Source organism: Phyllostomus hastatus, unplaced genomic scaffold (assembly GCF_019186645.2).
Source record: "Phyllostomus hastatus isolate PE091 unplaced genomic scaffold, TTU_PhHast_1.1 phas_scaffold_755, whole genome shotgun sequence".
NCBI classification, from domain to species: Eukaryota; Metazoa; Chordata; class Mammalia; order Chiroptera; family Phyllostomidae; genus Phyllostomus; species Phyllostomus hastatus.
This window is the reverse complement of record NW_025334039.1, coordinates 11223640-11244248: the sequence shown is the minus strand read 5'-3', so window position 1 is coordinate 11244248 and position 20609 is coordinate 11223640.

Genomic DNA, 20609 nt, shown 5'->3' with positions numbered 1-20609 from the left:
ATAAAATGATTTGAGTACAAAGATGTAAGCTAGGGAGAGGTGCTGGGTTCTAAGGGGGGGTAGAAATAAGGAATTTTCTGGAAATTGTTAAATGTGCTAATAATTAAAGAGTAGTAATGAGATAGTTTTTCATATAACCTTTTCTTTATAGTTATTGTTATTACTCAACTTTGAAAATGTTTTCTTCACTCCAGGTCTTAACAACATAGACCTAAATTATAGATTGTCTAACTTGTTTCCTGAGCTCCAGGACCTCTCTATTAGAATCTCATTTTTTCATAGCTGTCAAAAAATCATTTTTATCATATTTTTGTGTTTTTTTTCCCACCTCATCAAATCTAAGCATTTTACTATAATAAAAAAAATGTTTTCCCTTCTCACCTTCTGCAACTGACTTCCCCAAACTTACCTATTATGACATCCTCAAATCCCCAAATGGCCCTTTGATTGCTAAGAAGTCAGTCTCTGTTTGGTCTCCCACACTTCAATCACTCCCACCTTTAAATCAGGGCAGATATTTATCTCCTAAGTAGAACGCTGGACAACTTTCACTCCTGCACATCATTACAATCAACCTCTTTCAGAGACGGCTTAAACTCTCACCTCCTGGAAACTGCTTTCCTAGTAACAGCCGGGCTTCCAGATTCCCCACTCCCCACCCCCACTAGTCCATTATTATGCAGTCACAGCTTTTGTTCTTAAGTTTCACACTTGGGTCTCTCTCTGCTTTGTTACCTCTTCAGAGGCAAGAACTGTGCACTTGCTCCATTTGAATACTTCTCTACAGCTTGTAGTACAGTGCTGGCCAAAAATACTCTTAAAATGCTTAATGAAATAACAAAATTAAAAGTTTCCTAAAACAATGTAGGGTTGTAAAAAATGATGTCTAGAAGTTTCCCTTGTTTTCACATTGGGAGAAATAGTTAACCCTTTCTAAAAGGTAAGTGGACAGTTTCCTAAACAGGATAAAATTTTTATAATTCTGATACCTCAACTCTGAGGCCATACCCAACTTTTGAAGTGGGCACAATACAAACTGGTTTTGTTTCTTCTGTCCTGAGAAGAGCGTGAATGAATGTTTAGAATTTTCCAGTCTGGTTTTTCATGAATCTGAGAAATATCTTAGGAATCCTATTTGTAGGCAAATGATGAATTTATGAACTTGTTAACTTACAGGAAAACTTTTCCAAAACTAGACCAAATGTTACTACCTAACTTTGAAGTTAAGTTAGAAGTAGTTACTACTTAGAAGTTAGTTACTATTAACTTTGAAGTTATTAAAAATTCATTTGACAAATATTTTTTGAGCACCTATGTGCCCGGCACCATGCTAGGCACTGAAATGTCCATAGCCTTCATTTAAATGTCATGAGGAGATGAAGGATTGAATAGAGGAAGCAGGTAAAGTGAATACTAAAGAGCTCAGAACTAGAGTTTGATTAACATATAACAACACAGTGCATTTTAAAAATTTTAATGAATGACCCAAAGAATGAATTTGAAACGAATATATAAGAAAGGTCTTGAGAGAGTACTATTGAACATAGAACAGCAGATGGCAAGATATGGCTTTAGTAAGGAATAGAGAGAAAAATCAGCAGAAAGAAATGGCTGAAGAATTAGCCTTTTAAAAAAAGTTCTAAGCCCTGGCTGGCATAGCTCAGTGGATTGAGCGCGGGCTGCAAACCAAAGTGTCCCAGGTTCAATTCCCAGCCAGGGTACATGACTGGGCTGCAGGCCATAACCCCTAGCAACCGCACATTGATGTTTCTCTCTCTCTCTCTCTCTCTCTCTTTCTCTCTCTCCCTCCCTTCCCTCTCTAAAAATAAATAAATAAAATTCTAGAATGAGGGTGTGGCAGGTGGTAAATGCAGGATGAGAAGTAGATGGTACCAAAGTTGACTGAATGTTAAAGGACCATTAGAGGTCTGTGAGGAAAACTTGTGCTGAACCTGAGCCCAAGGCTTTTGGCATTAATGGAAGCAAATTTGTAAATCTAGTCAATTTGTCCTTCCTTTTAACATCTTCCCCACTTCTACCCACCCTACTCGGCTGCCTATATCCAGGGTTTTACCTTAGTCTTTCAAGGCCTGTCTCTCTTTCCTGCTATCAAAACTTGCCCTATTTTTGTTGTAGGACTGTTACCCCACCCTTTCATTTTCTAAGGAGCCCAATTATCATGTAGTAAACTGATATTTGAAAATTATTAGTGTTTGATAATATTTTTTGCATTTCTCTCAACTTAAGACTGTGTTGTAATGTAACTTCCTGTAGACACCAGAGTATGAAATTTCTCAAATGAAATTTTAAGCATTGTGGCATATCAGTGGGATTTTTAAAAAAGATTTCATTCATTTATTTTTAGAGAGGGGGGGAAGGGAGTAAAAAAGAGAGGAAGAGAAACATCAATGTGTGGTTGCCTCTTGTGCGGCCCCTGCTGGGGGCCTGCCCTCTACTCAGGCATGTGCCCTGATTGGGAATCAAACGAGCAACCCTTTCATTTGCAGGCTGGCCCTCAATCCACTGAGCCACACCAGTCAGGGCATTTTTTTTTTATGCAAGGATACCTATCCAAGTATAAGCTATGGAGTATGTGTATATAAACATACATGTGTATATATGTGTATGTATATGTGCCAGTGGTCACACATACACTACACACACATGCATACATATAACTATATAACATGTATATCAATTTATAATCATGATGTATGACTGTTTATTTTATTTATTTTATAAAAATAACATTTATAAAATGACAGTTATTTTTAGTTCTTTAAATATGTTGCATGTTTATAACTCTATCTTCTCTGTAAAGTTAGAAAGATAGTATCTGTCCTGTCTTCCTTAAAACGATGTTTCACCTTGGCTGGTATGGCTCAGTGGATTGAGTGCTAGCCTGCAAATCAAAGGGTTGCCAGTCCAATTCCCAGTCTAGGGCACATGCCTGGGTTGTGGGCCTGGTCCTCAGTGGGGGGCATGCGAGAAGCAACCACACATTGATAAAAAAAAAAAAGAAAGGAAGAAAAAAAAGAAAAGAAAAAACAAACAAACGACATTTCAAAGATTAGGTGAAGTTTTACATGTGCAAACCCTACCTAAAGCATAAAGAAAAAAGTCATCATTATTTCTCTTAAGATTATAACCAATTATAAAGCTCCTTAAGGTCAAGAACTGAGTTTTGTTCATATTTATAATCCCTTAAATAAAATTTTATTTCTGTAGTAAAGTAATAGTTAATTCAAAGATAAATACCTTTTATAAAAGTTAAAGTTAATTTTAGTACTCTGAGAAACACACAGAATAAAGTTTTGTCTCCTTTTCTCATGGAACTGGGACATCTGGAAAGGCAGAGGAGAGGAAAGGAAGAACATTAGGGGTGGAAATTTTAACTTTTAAATATTTAGTTAGCCATGCTGAAAATTATTACTAGTAATCTTTCATGAGGCGAGATTTTTGCAGTACTTAAGTTTTTAAATCCACTTCTTTAAAAAAATGTAGAATAAGGAAAGTATAGGGGGTTAACCATAGTTGTTTCTATAAGTATTTACATCTTTTCAAACCATTTGAAAATTTAAATCCCATAGCGTTGCTCCTGGGTTGTGGAAAAAAAAAACTGAATTGAAAGCAGCAATCAGTGAAGTAAGATACTGCATCATATAAAGAAAATCATATATGGTAGATTCAGGATGTAGGCATGCAATTAAAAAAAAAAGAGCTAACAATTCTTCATATGCAAGAGCTAAGATGACTGCCCTGATTTTCTCTGACATCTTAACAGTCCTCCCTTTCAGGTTAAAGGTACTCTCAGTAATAATCATTGGTTCAGCCACCTGTAAGTAGCATCTGGAAGCCTCCCTTTCTTCAGCTAACCAGAGACTGAAGAAGTCCTGGAAAACCACATTTCCACAGAAGACTCTTAAGGGACAAAGAGATTGTATTTAAAGTAGACAGCCCCCATCTATTTCATTTTATCTTTGGTCCTAAAAGTAGTGTTTACAGAACTAAGCAGAACAGATGCTTGATACAGATTTCTTAATTTTTTAAACTAAGTATATGTCTCCTAATCTTTAGAAAAGTAATAAGTCAATCAGTAGGAAAAAAAGGTGGTATGTAAGGTCTTTTTAGAAAGTATAAACTTTTCTTTCTTTGTCTATTTGCATGAAAACTCTAAAATGCCTCAGGAAGGAAATTTGTATAAACTAACCATTAAACATTTGTGAAATTACCTCTTCTTTTTTTGAAAATCAACAATAGTAATGAAAGATGACTTAAACATTTAACTTATTTGCTTATGCCCTAATATTCTATTAAATTAAGGCAAAATCTGCTTTTAATATTTATCATTAGTCAGTTACAAAATTAAATTGTGAAATGAATTATAATTTTGACTAATGTATTTGAATAATTTTCCCCCTTATTATTTTGTTTAATACTGATCTACATGTAATGAAGATTAGGATTATTCCTACAAAAAGGCTTTATAGGTCTTAACAGAGTGCCTTGATGTGTTGATTTGATAGAATATCAAGAAAGACCAAACTTTGTTGGCTCACTTATGAGGGTCGGAAATGCCCATATTATTAAACAATTTAAGAATCCAAGGAGATTAAAATGAAGATTTTAGAAGGGGTAATTTGTTAATCTCTTATTAGTTCTAATAGCTTATAGCAAATTGACGAATCAGGTGAGGTAACTGCTCTGCAGATAATGGGGAATAGGTTGTTAAATTTGGGGAATGAGGGGTAAAATGAGAAGGTGCATGGACAATTAAGTTGCCTCTGGAAGGCCAGATCAAAAGTGGAGCAGCATCGGGGAGTTCACTGGGTCTTTGGGAAACAGAAAGAGGGAGACTGAATGCATGCAAAACATTTTATTGAAGACTAAGGCTAGTTAGGAGATCCAATACTTTAGGTATCTATCAAAAACCTAAGAATTCTCTGGAAGGAATAACTCTTTGTAATCAACTCTGTGCTTAATAAAAACAGAGGACTTCCTTTGCAAGTCAATTAACCTTCATGACTCTCAATTTATCAAAAAATGAGAATTACAAAGTTGACACTGTAGATTCATGTTGTGAGGATTATGTAAAAGCTTTTGTAGCTATGAAGTGCTATGTAACTTCAAGGCCAAAAAGGTGGATAAATGACATTTCTACTTAATTCACAATTTATATTGGCACCAGCAAAAACCAGATGTAAAATGTAGTATAACTATTAGCTGCTAGTACGTGTAAGAGATCTAATAAATGTTTAAATGATAAGAGTTCCCAATAAATGTTAGAGGCTATTATTATCGAATCTAATCCTATCCTAATATGTGAGGTACTTTATTGCTAAGCTTTTCCCCTTCTTGCATATCTTCATTCTTTATTTTTTCACTGGCCTTTTACCCTCTGCTTCCAAACATGCAGTTTTCTACATCTTGAAAGAAATTGCTTAACCTATTGCTTTCTGTCTCAACCATGTTCTCCCTTATACTACCAATGAGAAGCTTGTATTAGTAGATCTCAATTGCATAGAAATAATCTGGTTGGCATGAAATCCTGTTTTATCACAACCACTAAAAATTCATTCTCCTTCAGCTCTGGCTGGTGTGGCTCAGTTGGCTGGAGCATCATCCCATAACCAAAAGGTTGTGGGTTTGATTCCTGGTCAGGGCACACACCTAGGTTGTGGTTTTGACCCCCGCTCTTGGTGCAGGTGCCTGCAACCCCTGATTGGGTGCACATGATCCTGGGTCCAGGCGCTGATCCCCGGTATGGGTGGGTATGGAAGGCAACTGATCAATGCTTCTCTCTAGCATTGATGTTTTTCTCTCTCCCTTCCTTTCTCTCTAAAAGCAATGGAAAAACAAATGTTCTCAGGTAAAGATAAAAACAAATTCGTTCTCCTGCCACTGTATCTACTTAGAGATATGGCTTGCCTCCCCTTGCCCACTTTACTTACCAATTTTTAATTCATTATCGATGTATTTTGTAGGAATCATAATAGTGACACATACCCTCAATAGTTTTACATTTTGCCAATCACTATGGAACATTTTTCTTGTTTGTTAGAACCATGCCAACAAGACAGTCTCATTAGTATTATTTTTGTCAATCCTAAAACTTAAAAACATAAGTCCTCCTCCAATTTTTAAAAAATCATCATAACTCTATGATAGTGATTGGTAGATACAAAACATTCAAGACCCCTGGTTTATACCTGCCATCTCTATTTCCTTCTTTCCTTTTTTCCTTCCTCCATTCCTTGTATTCTCACCCACGGACATGCTTATTGATTTTTATTTTTTAAAGATTTTATTTATTTATGTTTAGAGGGAAAGGGAGGGAGAAAGAGAGGGAAAGAAACATTAATGTATGGTTGCCTCTCATGTACCCCCAGCTAGGGACCTGGTTCACAACCCAGGCATGTGCCCTGACTGGGAATTGAATCAGGAACCCCTTGCTTTGAACGCCAGCACTCAATCCACTGAGCCACACCAGCCAGGGCAGCTTATTGATTTTAGAGAGGGGAAGGGAGGGAGGGAAAGAAACATTGATGAGCTGCCTCTGCTACATGCCCCAGGATCAAACCCACAACCTGAGTATGTGCCCTGACCAGGAATTAAACCCACAACATTTTGGTGCTGGATGACACTCTGACCAACTGGGCCACACTGGCCAGGGCAATAGATACCTGAGCTATTTTTATTACCAATATGTTTTTGTGAGGCTGTGCTTATGCTGGCTGTGACAGCTGCCTCCGGGACTGATTTAGCTAATTTGCCTAGGTGAACAGGCATCTTCTCTGTATCTCCCCACTTCATCTCCCCATGTTCCTCCTAGTTAGAGAGTCAACTCCTGAAGAAAGAGGGTAATGAAGAATAGGAAGAACAAAATATGGCTTTCAAGGTGTTATCCGTGAGAATAGCTCACCTCTGACACTGAAGGAAGTGAAAATCTCATAGTCCACTCCAGTCCTCATTCTACATTCTACATTCTAGTATCCCCCCCCGCCCCAGAAACTATACTCTGTCAAAGAGAACTGCCCTCTCAGACACAGTTATTTTTTATGTCTTTCTCTCTGAGCTCTAATATTCTAGCATGAACTTAAAATATTGCATGAGTATTATGAAATGTTATTGTGCCCAAACTCTAAAACTAGGTTTGATCTAGAAAAGGTTTTCAGGGTATAAATTAAAATAATATTTTAGTGGTTTTGGAGTCAAAACATTGATTCAAATCCTCTTTTCTTCACCTGCAAAATAGGTGATCTCACAGAGTTGTTTTGAGGATTGAATGAGATAATATATGTAAAAAGTAACAGACATAGCCGATTACTTAAGCACATGATAAATGGTAGGTAGTTTGCTCATGGTGATGACAATACCTTATTATTAGTAGTACATATTTTATTATTGAAAATAGCAATAGCAATAGCTATAAGAAGAATAAACTACAGAATTAAATGTACTAAATTAGATGGTAGCAGTTGATGATTTCTAACTCTGACAACTAGTGCACCTTAGAGTAGGGAGCAATTAATTTCTTGACTATCCACATTAAAATTATGTTTGTCATATGTTTAATATGAGGACAAAACAGGTAATTATATCTGTGAAGCTTTTTGTAATTTGTATAGTAAATCATTGAAGGAAATTGTTGTAGGAAGGAGTTTCCTCTGTGAACATCACTCTCCACAACAATCCATGGGGGGAATTTTGTAGGGCCAGGCTCTGGAGCCGAACTAAGTCTGGAGCTCTGGAGCTTGTGTGTTGGAGAGAAAGGAGGAAGAGGCGTTGTGGACTATATAGGGAGAGGGTACTTCCTGAGGGGCTTAGGGAAAGAGATATACTTTTGAAAGTGAGAAAATTCACAATAAGAAGCCAGGGATCACAGGGCCATGTTCCTCCTAGTTAGAGAGTCAACTCCTGAAGAAAGAGGGTAATGAAGAATAGGAAGAACAAAATATGGCTTTCAAGGTGTTATCCGTGAGAATAGCTCACCTCTGACACTGAAGGAAGTGAAAATCTCATAGTCCACTCCAGTCCTCATTCTACATTCTACAAACTGTGCACATATGATCCCCAACTAGGTAAAAGTGTGCAAGCAAAAATATTTGGAAGACATACACCAAATATTAAATAGCCTTTTCTCTAATCTGTAGGATTAGGAGTGATTGTTCTTTTTAAATTCTTTATAGTCATTTCCACATTTTACAGTAAGTGTGTTATTTTTATAATAAAAATTTCATTTAAAATATTTCAACAGGCCTACATTTAAAGCCAATCACCATCTAGAGAAAGTGAGCCACTGTGTTAATGGTTGCTACTATTTTATGAGCACTCACTTGTATGCCTGGGGACTGTGCATGCAGCTTTATAAGTATTTTGCCATTTAATCCTCACACTAAGCCCATGAAGTATATAGAGTTATTTATATAAAATAGGGTACAGAGATTAAGTTACTTATTGTAGGTCCAGTAGCTAACAAGTAGTAACATCAGGATGTGAATCCAGGAAGTGTGAGTCCAGAGATTTGTACACGTATTTCCACTATAGAACAATGCTCTGGTCTATACACACCCCAAGACAACTGGAAGCTCCCTGCCTTGGCTCTGCTTTAGTTATGCCATACACAAGATCTGTTTGTTGGCTTTTGGCTTATTTTAACTTTTAAAAAACTTATGTAATAGGCCTTTAGATGCTCTGATAAAAATATTTTTGCTTTAAGAGTTCTTTTGAAAAAAGGCAAGTATCTCATTAAAAATATAAACTAGAGATTGAATTTGGATATATACTAAAAGGATTGTTTTTGATCAAGCAATCTGAATCATGTTACAAACTTCATTTTTATGTCATTAATGTAGCTTTTACTTTTTAAATTTTATTTAATTTTTTAAAAATTGATTTTAGATAGAGAGTGAGGGAGAGAGAGAGACATTCATTTTGTTCCACTTACTTATGCATTCATTGGTTGCTTCTTGTATGTGTCCTTACTGGGGATCAAACCTGCAACCTTGGTGTATCGGGATGATGCTCCAACCAACTGAGCAAACTTGCCAGAGCTAGCATTTTGCTTTTAAAGCCACTGACTTCTTTAGCTAGTTTTCTAGCCCCTGTGACTGAGTGTTTTTAGGGTTAAATGCAAAGAAGTGGGAAATGTGGACCTTTTTTTCTGTTCAGTTAGTTCAACCAGTGTAGGAAAGATGCTTATTAGAAAGTGAGAAAGAATAGCAATCTAGGTCAAGAGTGTAGTTTTAATGTAATTCTCTGGCATAGAATTTGTAGATTTGGAAGAGATCTTATAAAGTCTAAGCCAGTAGTTAATCTGGACATCTTTGAGTTCTTTCTTCAATGCCTTCCCATCTCCTTCCCCTAGTCTATCATTCTACCACTAGTAACAAGGAACTCACAGTTTCAGGAAGTAGACCTTCTGTTTTAGGACCACTGTTGGTAACTTCCTGATGTTCAGTGGGAATTAGTCTCCAGGTAGCTTCTTACTGGTCCTGCAAATGATTGAAAAAGCAATTTCAATAGATCTAAGACAAGTCTTAGTCTATTTTTATTGTGCATGATGGCAGAAGTGAGCCCTCAATATGCTTTATATCATTGTTATAGACTTATTAATTGCTGTTATTTATACAGTTATTTTTATTTTATTTTTTAAAGATTTCATTTATTTACTTTCTCTTTTTTTTAAGAGAGAGAGGGGAAAGGAGGGAGGAAGAGGAGAAGAGAAACATTGATGTGTGAGACACATTATAATCAGTTGCCTCTTGCATGCCCCCAACCATAGACCTGGCCCGAAACCCAGGCATGTGCCCTGATTGGGAATCAAACCAGTGACCTTTCAGTCCACAGGCTGGTGCTCAATCCACTGGCCAAGGCTAGTACTTTCATTTTGAAATGTGCTTTCTGTATAGCATATTATATTGCTTTACCCTCTCTTCTGAGAGGGAGGATGAGAAAGTTTATACACACATCCCTAGTCCTTATAAAGTATTATATATCTTATTATACTATTTTACAGATGAGAAACTAAGGTTAATAACTCTTCAAAATCACCCATCTATAAAATAGCCACACTGGCATTTAAAACTCAGAGTACCCAAGGGGTACACGCCTGGGTTAAATCCTTGCACTTTTCCTTGCAACCGATGTACATACACTAAAAGCGAAATCAAATGACTGTCTGTGGTAAGGAGGAAGAGACCTGAGGTCACAGAACTCATTTTTAGAGCTGGAATCAGCCTTGCGGTCTCTGGGTTTTGTTTCTATTTGTTTGTGTAGTTTGCTGGATATTATTAGCTTGAAAATATAAATTTAGCTCATGTTTTTCCAAGTGGTTGCAGACAGTGGTGCCTGTTTAATCCTTTAATTTAAAAAGAACTTGTTAATACCTCTAGGACAATATGGACGGCAAACTGATCCAAAACCGGACTATGCCTTTAGTTTGAAATGATACCATTCTAGAACTTCCAATTTGCTTGCTTTTAAGACATAGTATAAAACCCAATTCTTTCCTTAGTCTGGTCAGTTCTTATGGAGTCCTGTGCTAAAATGAGAGAATATAGTCATTTCCCCAAAAGATTAGAGGGAGAAGTTGGGTACAAAGATACCTAGCACCATCTTCAAATGGACAGGATTTTTGCTCGACGTTGTTAATCAGTCAAATTTAATCAATAGATAGGAAAGTTTGGAAATAATGGTCACAAACAAAGGTCTTTATTTTCTAATACACCCTGAACTCCAAATTCCCCAGAGATGGTTTAAGTACACATCAAAGCCCCAAATTTCAGTCATTTAGAGGAACAAAAATAAATTACAATTCCCTAAATTTTCTTTCCTTTCAGCTCACCTGTCCACACTTAAGAACTTTCTGAATTCTCAGACTTCACACCAATGTCAGGCTCTGGTTCATCCAAAGCTTTTCATTTTGGTTAGTTCAAATCCCTAGGAGGCCATCAGAAGGCTACCTATTGTGAGCTCATGAAGGGCTGTGGGGGAGGGGTGAGCTGACTTGTGGGGGCTCCCTTCTCTAGGAGCCTGTCACTCAGTTTCTAACAAATCTGCATCACACTAGGGGTTCCACCCCTTTTCTATGTCAATGATCCCCGTTTGTGTCTAGAGCCTAGGTTTCAGGTTCTGGCGAGCCATTCTCATTTATCTCTGTTTTGTTTTCAGCCTGCCTTCTACCTTAACTTTGGACAATCATCATTTTTTGTTCTGTACCATGTAGTTTGGTTGTGAATGCTGAGGTTTTCCTAGCCCTTCAGTTAAGTCATTCAGGCTCTTTCTAAAGAACAGGGGCTCAAACATCAATTCCTGATCTGACTCTTACTGGATGAAATAGAGTTGAAGTTTCTGAGTCCAAATTTCTCCTTGAATTTTTGGGGGGGTTGAGAAAGATATAAGAAAAAGTGTTCTTCACCACTGGTTCTGAATCTCTCATCTCTTAAACCTCTTTGAGGCTCTTTCTGTCCTCAGAAAAATGCACACAATTTTAGAGGCTCCCAGACCTGATACCCATGAATGTACCATTTCAATTAGGAACCCTGCCTGCTCTAGTGTCCTTTTGGAGGCATATGAATTCTAAAATGGTATGAAGGAATAAGTAGTGAATGTGGCTTTTGAGAAGCAATAAATTGATTTCCTCTTAATTTTCTGTATTTCCATAAGCACTTTCAGCCTCATATACTTAAAATTCTGAAAGCACTGTCCACTATGACATGGGAAAGACAGTCTTCAATTTGTTATCATATTTTCTTAGAACTTCAACACCCCACATTGTTATTTCATAACATTTTTTAGAATTGAAGCTCTGAAATTCCCCATCCATTGCATTTGTCAGTAAAGTGACCTCTAGTGGACTTTCCTGGTAGTGTCTAGGAAATTCTGGAATAAGAAGCGTCGCTTGCTGGTAGAAGAATGGACAGCTGAAGTTATATTAGTGACTCAGCCACCTAGTGCCCTGAAGTCTCCTCGAAGCATGGTTAGCTTCAGTGCCAAGTCTGGGGCAGGTGAGGGAGGTAAATTTGGATGAAGCAATATTCATCACTGGTTAAAAGTGACTTCAAGAGACCTCAAGTTTTCTGGAACTAATATTTCTCTAGAGAAGGACCAAGATTTTATCATCAGTAGAGCAGGACCAACCCACTGGATTGATTTGGTGGTGTTGGTTGGGGGGGGGGTGAATCTCTTAAATAATTAACATTGAGAATAATTTGAAGTTAAAATGAAGGAGTAAGTATTCCATGTTTTATGTTCTGTTTTGAGTGTTGGGATTTTTTGGTGGGAAGTAGAGAAAGAAATGAACATTTAAAAACTTCCAACTCAGGGCTAAATAATAGTCTCTCAATCTCCCAGCCTCTGTCTCTTTCTGTCTCTATGATCCTCATCTCATACCCAGCCCTACTCAATAGCCAAAAACAGACAAGCTCTAATCACAGTAATTGCCCAGGGCCCACCCTGGCTCCCTTTCTCGCTCTAGGTCATGTTTCCTGCCCACTGGACCAACATCGACCCCAGTTACCTGCCTCACTCTTTGGAACTTTTACTTGGACTTAACTTTTGGTATTTGTCCACTCCTGGACACTGGCAGAAACTGGCACACTCTTATGGTGGGAAACAGCTGGTTTGAACAATTGGTTTGGTCCTTTTGTTTTGTAATAATCCCTCTTGCACTTGCCCTCTCTGACTGGTATTATTCTTGTAATTGTGAACCCATTTCTTAAGTCAGCACCCTCTGGTCTGGGTCACATGTTTAACACCTAGATCTCATGTAACTCTGTAAAGCTCAGGCTTCCTGAGTTAGGCCTGACCTTTTTGGAACCCTGCAATGATGGGATGTATATTTCACTTTTAGGATAAGAAGATTATAGATTATTAATGAGAATATTTTATCAAAGGAATAGAGAAACTCAAAGTCTAATAATATTCTCTATATTAGCATTTAAAGATACTAAAATATCAAGTTCTATCATGCATTTAGATTTTTTTTTTTATCCTCACCCAAGGACATTTTTCTCATTGCTTTTAGAGAGAGAGGAAGGGAGAGAGAGAAACATCGATGTGAGAGAGAAGCATTGATTGGTTGCCTGCCATCAGCACCCAGTCTGGGGATCGTATGTACCCAGACCAGGGGTCAAACTTGCAACTTAGGTGTGTGACATGACCTGGAGTCAAAACCACAACCTTTCAGTTACAGGATGATGCAACTGAGCCACACCGGCCAGGGCCATATGGTTTAAATTTGAATTCCTTTTGTTAATGTTTAATATAAGAACATAGAGATTTTTTCTGTCATGTAGAATATTTGAAATGTCTAAATAGTAGGTCAAAAAATAATAGAAAACAGAAGTTATGTGTAAATTTCTGTCATGATAAATTAAACATTTGCCTGCTTGGGTCAGAATTATGATAACATCTTGTTTCTTGTCTTTCCAGCTGCACCAAAAACTCTCCAGAGAACTGTGTTTACAGCTGTAGCCATTCATGGTCTTAACAATAGGAATCAATGATCCTGTTTGGCGAATAACAGCTCATACGGACGTTCAGAACACAAATGGGCTATGAGGTTGGCACCCAAAAGGAGTTCAGAGGTTAGTGGATGTGAATGGTTTAATGAGAAATGACACTTCACAAAATACTTCAAGTCCAGCTGGTGGTAGAAGAAATCCATCTGGGAATTAAGCTCATCAGGAGTATAAAAGCTGAGTTAGTATACGTTTGCTATGATTGGTTGAATCTAAAGTATAAGTTTCCATGTTTAAACATAAAAGAAATTAATTTTTGAAGTAGTAAATAAGTCTAATTATAAAGCAAATTGAGACTACTTTTTTGAGTGCCAAGGTGATTTCTAATTTCCCATAAAAATGGAGAAAAGGTCTTAAGAGTAGAAAAGCAATCACTATCTCCTTATATTTAAGAGTTGATATACTTTTTTACTTTTCCCATGGTAGCCCTTTCCTTATTGGATTTTACCATAAGGGGGTGCTCTGGGATAACACTTTCGTGCAAAATGGCTATCTTTTCTCCTTGGCTACTTGAAAAAGAGCAAACACAGATTTGTTTTACTTCCTATTCAGCTTCACTAACTTTTGAAAGGTGTCAGTTTAAATTAAAAAGATAAAAACTATTTAATCTATAAACAACCAGCGTCTGACTTTGAAGGAAATGATAAAACATTGGAAAATATTTTGTGTAGATCCTTGTTTCCTATTTTTAATACATTTCAGTTTACAATAAACTGAAGCTGGGCAAAGGCAAAGAAATGGATTCACCCCTGGAACCTCCAAGAGAGCACAGCCCTGCCCACACTTTGATTTTTAACCTAGGGAGACCCATTTTGGACTTCTGACTTCCAGAACTGTAAGATAATAAATGTGCGCTGGTTTAAAACAACAACAACAACAACAACAATAAAGTGATGCTGCACCCACATTCTGTGGGTAAGGAACTGAAAAACCATTTGCTTTGACTTTAGCTCTTGCTCTTTTGTGTGTGTGTGTGTGTGTGTGTGTGTGGGTGTGGCATTACTTTCACTATGTCTTTGGCCAATGCTGTGGTGATGCATTAAAGTTAAAATTGCTCTCTTACAAAGAATGACAGGGGGTTAGGAATCAAGAATTCCATAGCAGTTTCACTGGCACCCATACCACATTCATTGATCAGTTCTAGGTTCTATTTTTGCCTATGAGGCATTGGGGAGGAAACTCAATTCTGTTGGCACAGACCAGAAGGGAGACTCAGAGGCAACCACAGTAACTATTCCAAGCACAGAGTGCTGTGAAAGGAAAACTAACTAGTCAAGGTCACCAACGGGACATTTAGAGAGATGGCTACATCACCAAGGGGCCAGAACAGCATGTTCTCATTGTTTGGGAAAAAGAACTCTGGGGGCCAGGGGGAAGAGGGGTGAAGAGAGGCGGTGTGGTTCTGCTGCAGGATATCTGAAGGTGTCTCCTTCCTGCCTGGGTGGCAAATGGCCTTGATATAGCAGAAGGGTAGAAAGAAATGTTACACCTTTGTTTATGAAAGAGTAGTTCTCTCTCTCTATTCATAAACTCATCCCCTTTGGCAAAATTTGCTCATGCTTATGATCATTTAACTCTGTAGGCATGAGGAAAACTTGGCTGATGATTTATACAGTATAATTTGGGAGATTTTATTTGAAAATATTGTCCAGTAATCAGTCTTCAGTTTTCTCTTCATGCATTGATTTAAAAAAGAAAACAAAATCTATTCATGCCAACATCAATATTTTTAAAACACATTTTCCTTAAATATGTGTTAAGAATTGGTTGCCTTTATGGATTTTTTTTCCTAGAGGTGACACAGAGAAAAGAGAAAAAGAAAGAGCTCTGGGTAAAAGGAAATGTTTATAAGCTTTTATTCCTCATAATTTTGAGATTTAAAATTATATTTTCCTTGTTCTTTCCACTTGTGGGGAAAAAAACCCTAATTTTTCTGAGATTCTTGACTATAATAGAACATCATAAGGAAAAGACTTTTTTTAACAGTTTAATGTTGGAGACCATAAGAGGTTATCAAATGGCCAAGAACTAAAACAGAAAGAAGGAAAATGTTTTCTAACATTTGTTTTTGTTTTTCTTGCTGCCTTCCCATCTGTAAAAGTTTTAAGATTTAAAGTAAGGCATGAACTTTGCATGGCTGATAGTGGGCTGATGAAGCATCAGAAGGGGGAAATGTAGGCTAGCTCCTAACCTGCACACACATTTTTAAAAATCCTTTGCACAGAACAGATGCTCTGGGTGCAGTTTGAGACCAGAAGAATGTCCCAAATATGTGGGTCTGAATTTGGCCAAAGGGTTAGTTGAATGTGGAGCACAGATACCAGCCTGAAAACAGGTCACATTTTAATGAAAAATGCATATTCAGCATGGCATTCTGTTTTTCAAAGAGGTGATTCCCAGCCGTGGAGAACACAAGGGAGAGGCAGGCATTCATGTGGAACTGCTTTAAAACAGAATTCTTGTGTATCCTGGCTGGTGGGGAAGGGCTCACTAGTACCCCTTGGGAAATGAGATAATGGAATTTTGTTAGGCATAATTTGAGTTTTTTGGGTCATCAGTCATAATTCTTGAAAGAGAAATAGAATTAATTCTATAATTAAATAAAGGAGAGATTTCAAAATTATAATTGGCTATGCTAGGGGGGAAAAAAAACCAAGAGGGCAAAGGTGTTGTCCCATTCACATGCAGAGAACTGTGAGTAAGCAGAAACAAAATTTCCCTTGTCCCACTTAAATAAAAAGAAATAATGAAGGAAACAAGCGACCAAAATATCACTACTTTTATATGTTAAAAAGTGAAATTTAAAACTCTCTTAGATACAGGTTTTACTAGAAGTGGTTCTATTTCCTCTCAAGAAATGGGTGTGTGTATGTGTATTTGTGGTTTAAACCATTTGGGATCATCTATAAGTATATAAGCAACATAATTGGTGTTATTTTTTTAGCATGAGATAAATATAGAAATACTAGGGACAGTCATTTTTAAAATGGGAACAAATGCTATTTAATAGTGTCAACAAATAAGCACTTAATGTTGTGTCATTGTTATGGCTAATTGTGGATGGCACACAAAAACAGCCATGGAAAATCACTTGTAGAAGAGCAAATATCTCTTAATGGAGGTATTATATCTGATGCAAAGAAAGTGATAGTTTATTCTGCTTTCTGCTAGTCAATTTTATGATTTACAGTGTCAGCCCCTCCCTTCAGAGGAACTAGGATGATAAGGGGATATAAAATTAGGGCATCAATGAAGGATGAAAGAATCTTATTGTTTAGCCAAGAAGGCAAAACTAGAGGAGTCAAAAGGAGGAAGAAGGATCAGGTTGCTTCTGGATGGGTCCCTCCAAGTTGATTTTTGTTCAGCAAATGCAAAAGAATAGGGACCAGTCAAATTTCAGTTCAGTATCAACCTCTTCAAATTAGTTAATACATGGGCAGAAATTTCAAGAATGAAGATTCCATGATAATTGGGTAGAATCTATAAAATAGAGATATAGCCTCAATTCTGAAAACAAAACAAAACAAAACAAAACAAAACCCTAAAAACTCAATTTATTTACAAAGATTATAAAAATAAATAAGCAACCAAAACATTAAAAATACACACAACCTTTAGTCATAAAACTGGTGTTATGAAATATTTTACTCTTTAAGGGTTTGTTGAATTAGATTAAATGTTATGTAACCAGGAGTATTTTTATCTACATTTTGTTTTCAATATAGTTTAGCCTATTTTCTATATTATAAATTATGCATGCTGGATCATAGTTTTAGATAAAAAAGGTTATTTCCACATTTATCCTCCTTAAAATTATTATAACTAGCAATGTGAAGAAAATAACTCTTTTGAGTTTTAACAACTCTTGGAATAAATCAAACCCCTTCTTGTTACCTTCTCTATGAGCTGAAAGTAGTTGAAACAAGGGCTAAAAGTTTCCTATACCTGAAATAAAAGAAAAGAAAAAACAATGCAGAAGCATCTCTTCTTGTTCTGGAAGATTGATGCTGAAACAATCAGGTATTTATATTGTATTTTGGCATGTATAATGCACACCCACGTTTTTGGCCCAAATTTTCAGGGAAAAAAGTTTTAATTTTTGGATGAATTATTTATTGATTTATATTTAGAAACAAAACTGATCATCGTATTCCAGGGCATTATTTTTCAGATGAATATTGTTATTGCTATCTAGAGTTATACTTTTAATGCATAAACATAAATAAAAGAATTAAAAACATTTATATAAATATAAAATTAGTACTACCCATGTATAATGCACATCCTTATTTTTCTTCAAAAACTGGGACAAAAAAATGTGAATTATACATTACAAAATATGGTATATGGAAAGAAAATGAAATCAAGTTCTACTTTGTAGCATGGATAAAAAGCAATTCCAGTTAGCTTAATGACAAATATTAAAGTCAAACTATAAAGCTATTAGGAGATAATATAGGATAATAACATGAAGGTAGGAAATGATTTATTAAACAAGTTACAAAAGGCACTAAACATAAAGGGAAATATTGATTACATTAAAATTAAGTGTCAGTGCTCTGGCTGGTGTGACTCAGTTGATTGAGTGCCGGCCTGTGAACCAAGGGGTCACTGGTTTGATTCTGAGTCAGGGCACATGCCTGGGTTGCAGGCCATGTTCCCAGTAGGAGTGCATAAGAGGCAAGTGTACATTGATGATTTTCTCCCTCTCTTTCTCTCTCCCTTCCCCTCTGTCAAAAAAGAAATAAATAATACCTTTTAAAAATTAAGTGTCAAAAAACAATATAAAATAAAAGACAAGGCACAAGATATAAGGGTTTTTTTGCAGCCTAATAGTACCAATAAAGTACTAGTATCCAGAATGAAGAACTCCTTAAAAATAAATAAATAGTACCCTGGCTGGTGTAGCTCAGTGGATTGAGCACAGGCTGTGAACCAGGCATCGCAGGTTTGATTCCCAGTCGGCACATGTCTAGGTTGCAGGCCATGGCCCCCAGCAACCGCACATTGGTGTTTCTCTCTCTTTTTCTCTCTCCCTTCCCTCTCTAAAAAATAAATAAATAAAATATTTAAAAAAATAGATAGATAGGTAAATAAGTTTTTAAAAAGTCAGTCTTATAGAAGAAAGGGCAATATGCAAAAAAACTGATATTTCTCCATTTCACAGTAAAGGATATCCATTAATTAAAAAAAACAGTTAAAAATAAAATAAAGAATATCCGAATGTTTGGTATAATATGTGAAAAAAGGTACTCACTCTCACGTCTAGTTAGAGCTAGTGGATTAGTGGGATCCCTTTACAGACCCATTAGATCTGCAAAAATTAGAATGTCTGGCAAATCAAGGACTGGACAGGATAAGAAGTAATAGGAACTCTCACATCAGTATCATAACACTGGCTTCGGAAATTAGTTTGCATTATTAAGTAAAGTTGAAGATAATCATATCCTATGACACAACAATGTCACTCCCAAGACTATACTGTGTGCTTGTGTTTATCAGGATTCATGTTTAACAGTGTTCTTGGGAACATTATTCATAGTAGACCCCAAATGGAAACATCATAAATATTCATTAACTGTAAAATGGAAGAATAAACTGAAGCACATTTATAAAATGGAAAATCATCCAAAAATAAATGTGAACAAAGTACAACTATAAACACTGTGGAGCAAAATAGAATATATAGTATGATTCTATAGTGTTCAAAAATAGGTAAAACTAAATTAATTTTTTTAATGATACATATGTGATAAAACTAAAGGAAAATATGGACATGATCATATTATTATAAAAGTTAAGATAATGGTTAACTTTAGAGGGATGGGATTATAAAAAGGGATTTATTCTCCAGAGGTAACAAGAATTAATGATATCTAGAAAGAACAAGTTATAGAAAGTTCATAAGTTGAAAAAAAAGTGTGTCTAAGAGATATCTATAAATAAGGTATTATCTAGAGTTAGATTAATATTTTGAAATATTTTAGAAGATAGAATTAATATAAAGCCTAAGTTAGTTTATATTCCTGATTTATTACTTGGAATTTTATGAGGGTAGATTATTGGTAAAATTATAAACTAGACCCAAAAATATTTTTGTCTCCACAGCCCTCTTCTCTCTTGATTTTTATCTCCTTGCTCCAATCCTGTGCCAAATAAATAAATAAAATTTTAAAAAGCCAGCCCTATAGAAAAAAGGGCAAAATGTGAAAGATGGGTATTTCACCATTTCACAATAAAGGATATCCAAATGGTTGATATAATATGTGGAAAAGGTGTTCACCCTCATTTCTAATCAAGGCTAGTGGATTAGTGGGATACCTTTACACATTCTGCTAAATTGTTTAAGGAAGATGACAGCTGTTCTCTTGGTTTAAGAGATTAATTCTCCCAGGAACCTGTATTTTAAGAGATGTTTTAGATGACTGAAAGACTTTAACGACTCCCAATAAAATCTTAGATAGTATAATTTAAAGTTTGTTTGTTTGTTTAATATGGGCAAGTTTTTCACAAGGGGACTCACTTGTAAGGTTTTGTGAGTAAAGATGGGACCCTTTCATCTGGAGGTTGGGTTCTTTTGAAATTGGCAACTCAGAGTTAAAGTACTTTGCCTGAAGTTTCTGCTGTGTGAGACAAAGGTGAAATCTCTACTAACTCAATGGACTGTAAATAGAGATACACATCTTAGCTGCCCATTTATGAGATGGCTATTCTCAACTCAAACAAATGAACTATAACCAACTACTAAAGTATGAAACTTAGAACTCCTTTATGAAAGAAACTGGAAAAATCATACTCTTGCCTGGAATGGAATGAGTTTCTTTGACTTACACAGTATAATTTGTTAATAACACTAGTTTGGCAAATTTAGAAAATATATATTATTAAGCATAACCATAAGATTAATACTTCTGTTGAAATTGGTATGCACTCTTTAAATAATTATGCCCAAGAATAAAATTAAATGCTATCCAGCTTTTAAAATGAATGAGCTAGATTTATAATATAGATGTAAAATCTATGGCTTTGTGGAGACTTCCCTACAACTGGTTGACAGAAGAAAAATCTTGGGCCTGTTTTAGGTGG